Consider the following 9,013-nt stretch of genomic DNA (forward strand, 5'->3'; position numbering starts at 1 on the left):
GTACAAACAATAGTATGCAACTATAAACACCATGGGACCACGGAGCCGTCATACCACTCAGGAAGGAGACGTGTTCTGTCTCCTAGAGATGAACGTACTTTGGTGCGAAAAGTACAAATCAATCCCAGAACAACAGGACCTTGTGAAGATGCTGGAGGAAACAGGTACAAAAGTTTCTATATCCACAGTAATACGAGTCCTATATCGACATCCTATATCGCCGCTCAGCAAGGAAGAAGCCACTGCTCCAAAACCGCCATAAAAAAGCCAGACTACGGGTTGCAACTGCACATGTGGACAAAGACCGTACTTTTTGGAGAAATGTCCTCTGGTCTGATGAAACAAAAATAGAACTGTTTGGCCATAATGACCATCATTATGTTTGGAGGAAAAAGGGGGAGACTTGCAAGCCGAAGAACACCCTCCCAACCGTGAAGCACAGGGGTGGCAGCATCATATTGGGGGGCGCTTTGCTGTAGGAGGGACTCGTGCACTTCACAAAATAGATGGCATCATGAGGAATGAAAATTATGTGGATATATTGAAGCAACATCTCAAGACATCAGTCAGGAAGTTAAAGCTTGGTCGCAAATGGGTCTTCGAAATGGACAATGACCCCAAGCATACTTCCAAAGTTGTGGCAAAATGGCTTAAGGACAACAAAGTCAAGGTATTGGAGTGGCCATCACAAAGCCCTGACCTCAAACCTATAGAAAATGTGTGGGCAGAACTGAAAAAGCGTGTGCAAGCAAGGAGGCCTAAAAACCTGACTCAGTTACACCAGCTCTGCCATGGGGAATTGGCCAAAATTCACCCAACTTATTGTGGGAAGCTTGTGGAAGACTACCTGAAACATTTGACCCAAGTTAAACAATTTAAAGGCAATTTTACCACATACTAATTGAGTGTATGTAAACTTCTGACCCACTGGGAATGTGATTGAGGAAATAAAAGCTGAAGTAAATCATTCTCTCTACAGTTATTTCAGATTCTTAAATAAAGTGGTGATCCTAACTGACCTAAGACAGCACATTATATAGTCACCCTGGTAAACAAGCACCCACACTCCCTGGGGATCCCTCTTTGAATCTCTCTGAGCTGACTTTCTAGTTATAAGAGCTCCCATGTGAGTCCTGTCTGATTCCTGATTCTCTGCAGGGCCTTTGCAGATGACTCTCGTGAACCCGGAATCACTTGAGCAGTTTGCCAATCGCTGTGTGCTGTTCACGGTGTCGTATGGACCAATGAGTCATCGTGATTTTAGGAGGATCTTAGTTCTATGTTTCATCTTTTTCCACACCTTGAAGAACTTTGCTGAACTCCTCAAGGTGTCTTTCCTAGTAACTGATAGAACTGGCTGACAATGATACGGGCCTTTTTGTTCGAGACATCGACAAGTGGCGACAGATGAGCATGAATAAAAAATGTCAGCACTATGACATTTGCGATGATGAGGATGGAGGATCTCACTATCTCCACTCATCTATTTTTCAGTCGCTCAAAAAAGCAAATAGGTATGTGATCTCCGGGCAAGGAACTTCGCACACCAAGGTTGAAAAAGATTGTTTGCTGCCAGCTGAAAAGGGGTCCTTGGTGGGTATGTCTGGAAGTGTTGTTGAAAGTTTTTCTCCGTATGTCAGTCTTGGTTATGTCTCAAGACAAGTCTGTTACACAATCTTTTTAGGTTAGACAAGGATGACTACCCAAGTTCAGTGCATTTAAAGTGTAGACAAATGCATGGTGTACTTTTCAAAACACAAAGTATATGCTAGATAAGACTAAGTACACTACTGCATGAATGGACTGTAGTGAGAGGGATAGGTGAAACATCTAGAGAGCCAGGTGTAATGTTTGTTGGGTTTCTCCTTTGTTCAGATGAATCATCACTTCCCACCTGATGTCAGGTGTTTGAGTGCCATTTGAAGTGTTGATGGGGCAAACATATAATACTAAAGTTGTACCTTCCTCCGAGCTTCCAAAGATGAAAGGACCCAGCCTATTTCAAGATCAAAGATAGCTGCCTTTTATTCCAACACTACCCATCCCAAATGGAGAAACTTCCGTCTGGGAAAAAAAACAGTCCCTTTTGAACATTTTCAATACATATCAGCAAATGTGTGTGTGTGTGTCAAATCAAATGTTATTTGTCACATGCTTCGTAAACAACAGGTGTAAACTAATAGAGAAATGCTTATTTACAGGCTCTTCCAAACAATGCAGAGAGAAAACAAGAGAAATAATAGAAAAATAATAGCGCGTGGGAAAAATACACAATGAGTAACGATAACTTGGCAATATACACGGGCTACAAGTACCAAGTTGATGTGCAGGGGTACGAGGTAATGGAGGTAGATGACATGTACATATAAAGGGAAAGAGAAAGGGGGATACCTAGTCAGTTGTCCAACTAGACGTATTCAACTGAAATGTGTCTTCCATATAGATAGGGATAAAGTGGCTAGGCAACGGGATAGATACTTAACAGTATCAGCAGCGTATGTGATGAGTCAAAATAGTTAGTGCAAAAATCAATCAATCAATCAAACGTATTTATATAGCCCTTCTTACATCAGCTGATGTCACAAAGTGCTGTACAGAAACTCAACCTAAAACACTAAACAGCAAGCAATGCAGGTGTAGAAGCATGGTGGCTAGGAAAAACTCCCTAGAAGGCCGGAACCTAGGAAGAAACCTAGAGAGGAACCAGGCTATGAGGGGTGGCCAGTCCTCTTCTGGCTGTGCCGGGTGGAGATTATAACAGAACATGGCCAAGATGTTCAAATGTTCATGGATGACCAGCAGGGTCAGATAATAATAATCACAGTGAGGGTCAATGCAGATAGTTAAATAGTTAACCAATAAGCTACCTGGACTAACTATTTAGCAGTCTTATGGCCTGGGGGTAGAAGCTGTTCAGGGTCCTATTGGTTCCAGACAGCATCGGTACCGCTTGCTGTGCGGTAGGAGAAATAACAGTTTATGACTTGAGTGGCTGGAGTATTGACACTTTTTAGGGCCTTCCTTTGACACCGGTATAGTGGTCCTGGATGGCACGGAGCTCAGCCCCAGTGATGTACTGGGCTGTGCCCATTACCCTCTGTAGGGCCTTGCGGTCGGACGCCAAGCAGTTGCCATACCAAGCGATGATGCAGACAGTCCAGATGCTCTTAATAGTGTAGTTGTAGAACATTTTGAGGATCTGAGGGCTCATGAGAGAGAAGAGGCGTTGAGGCGTTGTTGTGCCCTCTTCACGACTGTGTTGGTATGTGTGGACCATGATAATTCTGAGGAACTTGAAGCTCTCGACCTGCTCCACTACAGCCCCGTTGTTGTGTGTGTGGGTGTGTGACAGTGAGATCCCCATAGAGCTTTGTTCCTCAATACAATGACCAGCCGCTGTGGCAACACATCATGACACAATTCCAGTAGAGTGAGGATATAAATATTATTTTCACTCAATTTTTGATTGTCATCTCATTGTTTGTGTCATCTCATGGGTTTCTTATCTAATTGATGGCAAGCCTGATAATAATTACTTAAAACATGCAGTTAAAAAGAGGCAGGTACTGTGGGGATACAGACCTAGAGGCTGTTGTGTGGGCAATGAGCACACACATAACTGGTGTATTTTTCAGTGTTTTAAATGCATTATTATCTCCACAGACCTGTAAAATGTTTTAGGATTGCTAGTGAGTGTATACAATTATTCAAACACCCCTTCATTTCCATATCCCAAGCAGAGGAGAACTGTCAAGTGACTTGGGCGACTTTGAGAGGGAAGCGTGGAGAAAATGTCCTGTCCAAATGTATCTGGAGGACCCCAAAAAAATCTGAATTAGACACACTGAATGTAAAAAGTACTACTTTCAAAGAAAGTTGGCCTTTGTCCCTCATCCTAGCGGTTGCCTGTCAGACAAACCACTGACCTTGGGTTTGGTTGACGCTCGGCTGTACAGTTCCCAATGTCCCCATTCACTCTGTCTTGAGCCTGCTATATCTCTCTTTGTGTATCTCCATTCACTGAGTTAAGTGATTGTCTGTACTCTATTCCTATCCTCATAGGCTTTGTTAATTGCTTACATATCGAATGCGACTCAAATCCATTTGCTGTAATTAGTTAGGATATGACTATTGTTAAGTGTTCCATGATTGCTGACATCTTTCAAGAAGGCAATTTCAACAGTATCTGCAGGTTCCATCGATAAGAGACAATACTGTGCAGCCGTATTCATTGACCTGGCCCAGGCTTTCGACTCTGTCAATCACCACATTCTCATCGGCAGACTCAATAGTCTTGGTTTCTCAAATGATTGCCTCGCCTGGTTCACCAACTACTTCTCTGATAGAGTTCAGTGTGTCAAATCAGAGGGCCTGTTGTCCGGACCACTGGCAGTCTCTATGGGGGTGCCACAGGGTTCAATTCTTGGGTTGACTCTCTTCTCTGTATACATCAATGATGTCGCTCTTGCTGCTGGTGAGTCTCTGATCCACCTCTACGCAGATGACATCATTCTGTATACTTCTGGCCCTTCTTTGGACACTGTGCTAACAACCCTCCAGACGAGCTTCAACGCCATACAACTCTCCTTCCGTGGCCTCCAACTGCTCTTAAATACAAGTAAAACTAAATGCATGCTCTTCAACCGATCGCTGCCTGCACCTGCCTGCCTGTCCAGCATCACTACTCTGGACGGTTCTGACTTAGAATATGTGGACAACTACAAATACCTAGGTGTCTGGTTAGACTGTAAACTCTCCTTCCAGACTCACATCAAACATCTCCAATCTAAAGTTACATCTAGAATTGGCTTCCTATTTCGCAACAAAGCATCCTTCACTCATGCTGCCAAACATACCCTCGTAAAACTGACCATCCTACCGATCCTCGACTTCGGCGATGTCATTTACAAAATAGCCTCCAATACCCTACTCAATAAATTGGATGCAGTCTATCACAGTGCCATCTGTTTTGTCACCAAAGCCCCATATACTACCCACCACTGCGACCTGTACGCTCTCGTTGGCTGGCCCTCGCTTTATACTTGTCGCAAACCCACTGGCTCCAGGTCATCTACAAGATCCTGCTAGGTAAAGTCCCCCCTTATCTTAGCTCGCTGGTCACCATAGCAGCACCCACCTGTAGCACGTGCTCCAGCAGGTATATCTCACTGGTCAACCCCAAAGCCAATTCCTCCTTCGGCCGCCTCTCCTTCCAGTTCTCTGCTGCCAATGACTGGAATGAACTACAAAAATCTCTGAAGCTGGAAACACTTACCTCCCTCACTAGCTTTAAGCACCAGCTGTCAGAGCAGCTCACAGATTACTGCACCTGTACATAGCCCATCTATAATTTAGCCCAAACAACTACCTCTTCCCCTACTGTATTTATTTATTTTGCTCCTTTGCACCCCATTATTTCTATTTCTACTTTGCACTTTCTTCCACTGCAAATCTACCATTCCAGTGTTTTACTTGCTATATTGTATGTACTTCGCCACCATGGCATTTTTTGCCTTTACCTCCCTTATCTCACCTCATTTGCCTACATTGTATATAGACTTATTTTTGTACTGTGTTATTGACTGTATGTTTGTTTTACTCCATGTGTAACTCTGTTGTTGTATGTGTCAAACTGCTTTGCTTTATCTTGGCCAGGTCGCAATTGTAAATGAGAACTTGTTCTCAACTTGCCTACCTGGTTAAATAAAGGTGAAATAAATCAAATCAAATAAATTCAACAGTATCAATACAACCCATTGGTGAGACATTTCATTAGACTTTTAATATGGTCAATATTAGGAACTGATGTTTCAAGGTGTCTGTCAGTCTAAGTCAAGGTGATCGACAATCTGCCTGGTGACAACTTGGTCTGGGTGTTTGAACAGGTTCAGTCTGCTTTGACCACTACCACTGGGAAAGGAATATGAAAAGAGATTGCATTGTCTATATATACCACAAGCCCCAGAGGTGCCTTATTGCTATAATAAACTGGTTACCAACGTAATTAGAGCAGTAAAAATAAATGTTTGTCATACCTGTGGTACGGTCTGATTTACCATGGCTGTCAGCCAATCAGCATTCAGGGCTCGAACCACCCAGTTTATAACAACAAACATTAGGAACACCTTCCTAATATTGAGTGGTAACCCCAAACATTGTAGAGTCGGGACATGGACTCTACAATGTGTCGAAGGCGTACCACAGGGATGCTGGCCCATGTTAACTCCAATGCTTCCCACAGTTGTGTCAAGTTGGCTGGATGTCCTTTGGGTGGTGGACCATTCTTGATACACACGGGAAACTGTTTGAGTGTGAAAAACCCAGCAGTGTTGCAGTTCTTGACACAAACCGGTGTGCCTGGCATCTACTACCATACCCCGTTCAAACACTTAAATATTTTGTCTTGTCCATTTACGCTCTCAATGGCACACATACACAATCCATGTCTCAATTGTCTCAAGGCTTAAAAATCATTATTTAACCTGTCTCCTCCCCTTCATCTACACAGATTGAAGTGGATTTAACAATTTACATCAATAAGGGATCATAGCTTTCACCTGGATTCACCTGGTCAGTCTGTCATGGAAAGAGCAGGTGTTCTTAATGTTTTGTACACTCAGTGTATACTGTATATACTGATAGGTGCTTAGCAAAGCCACATTTTTTTTATTTTAGTCTTCATTATGCAACTCTGCTAACGATTGTAGTATAATGCCGATCAAGTCTCTTCACATGTCAAATTAATATTTAACAGCGTCGAAGCTTTGCCAGCAGCGTGCTGAAGTGCTTGCGATCTTCTCCATGTTGACAGCTCCTGATGCCAGAGAAGTTTCTCACAATATGCTCCGCTGCCAAAGGCATGTCACAACTTGTGTATACCATGATCCACTTTCAGTCAGCAGTCAAAGAGAATATTTTCCCAGCTCTGCAGTGCCTTTCTAAAATAGAACAATGAGTCTACATGCTTCCCCATCTCTCTGTCTCTCACTGTCACAGAGATGAGAGTGTGGTGTGGACAAATAAAAACTAATTATTGGGTGAAAATGGAGCATGATGTTTCACACATTGATTTAATTGAGGTAACAGATTGTAGATTTGTTACTGTTGGGTATTGATGTAATGCGCATTTGCTCAGTGATGAAGCTGTGGGGGATTGTTTTAACATTTTATGAGTTTACAAAACACGCTCCCACCCCCCCACCCCTTTCTCTCACTCTTACACACACACACACACACACACAAACACACAAACACACACCACACACACACACACACACACACACACACACACACACACACACACACACACACACACACACACACACACACACACACACACACACACACATTATCTCAGAACACTATCATTTCAGTATCTTCCAAGTAGACTCAATCAGTGTTGGCGAGCAGTAAATGGCCATAACCAAAACAACAATCAGCCTCTTCAGTCTCCTCTTCCTCCTTCTCCTGATTGCAGCTATAGTGCTGTGTGGTGTGTGGGTGAGCTCCCCGACTCTTATCTCTCAAATGAGCATTTACCTGGGTTTATCTGCTAACGGAAACAGCTTTGCTCCTGCGTTTTGTTATAACATATCTGAAGATAAAAGTAATGAGAACAAGAATGTTATGATAGTAAAGTGTAAAGAAAGGATAGTTGTCTGGAGAAGTCAGCACTAGTTCAGTAGGGTTTTCAGTAGGGTTTTCAGTAGGGTTTTGAAGATGATGGCTGGCATGTGTCAGCAAGATGGACAGCCAGGGGGTGAGAGTTTAGTCTGAGGACAAAGGTGCTTTTGGCACTATCTCTTTGGTGGAGGAAGAGGAGGAAGAGTATACGGTGGAAGTGTGTGTGTTACAAGTGAACGCCTGCAGCTGCCAGCTGTGTTTTTGCAAAGTCACTGTGACTGTATACTATTGGGATATGTAGTGTTCATCATTTTAGAGAGATTAATAAAAGGCACAGCCTGATTCATGCAAATGTCATTTTTATGTTGTATTTTTTTTTTACTAATTTGGTGGTGTGTGTGTGTGTGTGTGTGTGTGTGTGTGTGTGTGTGTGTGTGTGTGTGTGTGTGTGTGTGTGTGTGTGTGTGTGTGTGTGTATAGATACAGGCGTAATGATTGTCAGTCTCAGATCAGTGACAGGTGCTGTCGGTTGTGATGACAGCCTAATTATCAGGCAGTGTAATGATAAGAGTAGGTGAGTGCCTGTGGATGTTCCACCAGAAAAGCACTGCAATCAGACTGACAAGAATCATCAGTGATCACTGTCCATTGTGGCCATCGCAGTCAACTGGCAGCCATTGCAGTCTGGCAGCTCTTCAAACTCATCAGAGCTCACTGAAGCTTCAACAATTTGTATTACACCACAATGAACGAGATATAAGTCATCATTCTCTTGTTGCTTTCTCATCTCAGGGGAAAATGAGTTTCGCTTTCCTCACCAGGACACAGACAGCATTTCACAATGATATCACTTTGTCTTTTTCAGCCACTTACAGAATGTCACTCACTCAAAGTCATTCATGTATTTTTTTTTTTTTTTTTTTTTTTGGTCTGGGACATTTTCAGGTAGCTTATGGTAGTTAGGGTCATTTTGAAGTAGTTTGTGGTATTCTGTGGTGTTTTAGGGTATTTTTGGGGTGTTTGGACTAATAACAAAAATTACCCCCAAACTTGAGCTTGGAGTGTTAATTATACCAGTGCTAGAGGTGGTGAGATGGCATATCTCTGTCTTTCAGAAACATCTGCAGAATCTTCCCAGACAAGACAAAGGAACAAACTGTTCCACCCTGTCACCTACCAACATAAAGAAATATTATCTAGAAACCCACAAAATACGCATGAGCCTCTGAATCAATCCCCAGACTGCACTTTTGGATCAATGGAAAGTCTCCAGGTATATAACAGTTTCAGTTAACATTTTTGTTGTACACTCTCCTTCCTCTATAATTTACAAAGAAAGATAGATCAATTGACAATATGGGGCCATACATTTTTTGTTGTGCTGTCAATC

The sequence above is a fragment of the Salmo salar genome, chromosome 11, assembly GCF_965601325.2.
Source record: "Salmo salar chromosome 11, fSalSal1, whole genome shotgun sequence".
NCBI lineage: Eukaryota > Metazoa > Chordata > Actinopteri > Salmoniformes > Salmonidae > Salmo > Salmo salar.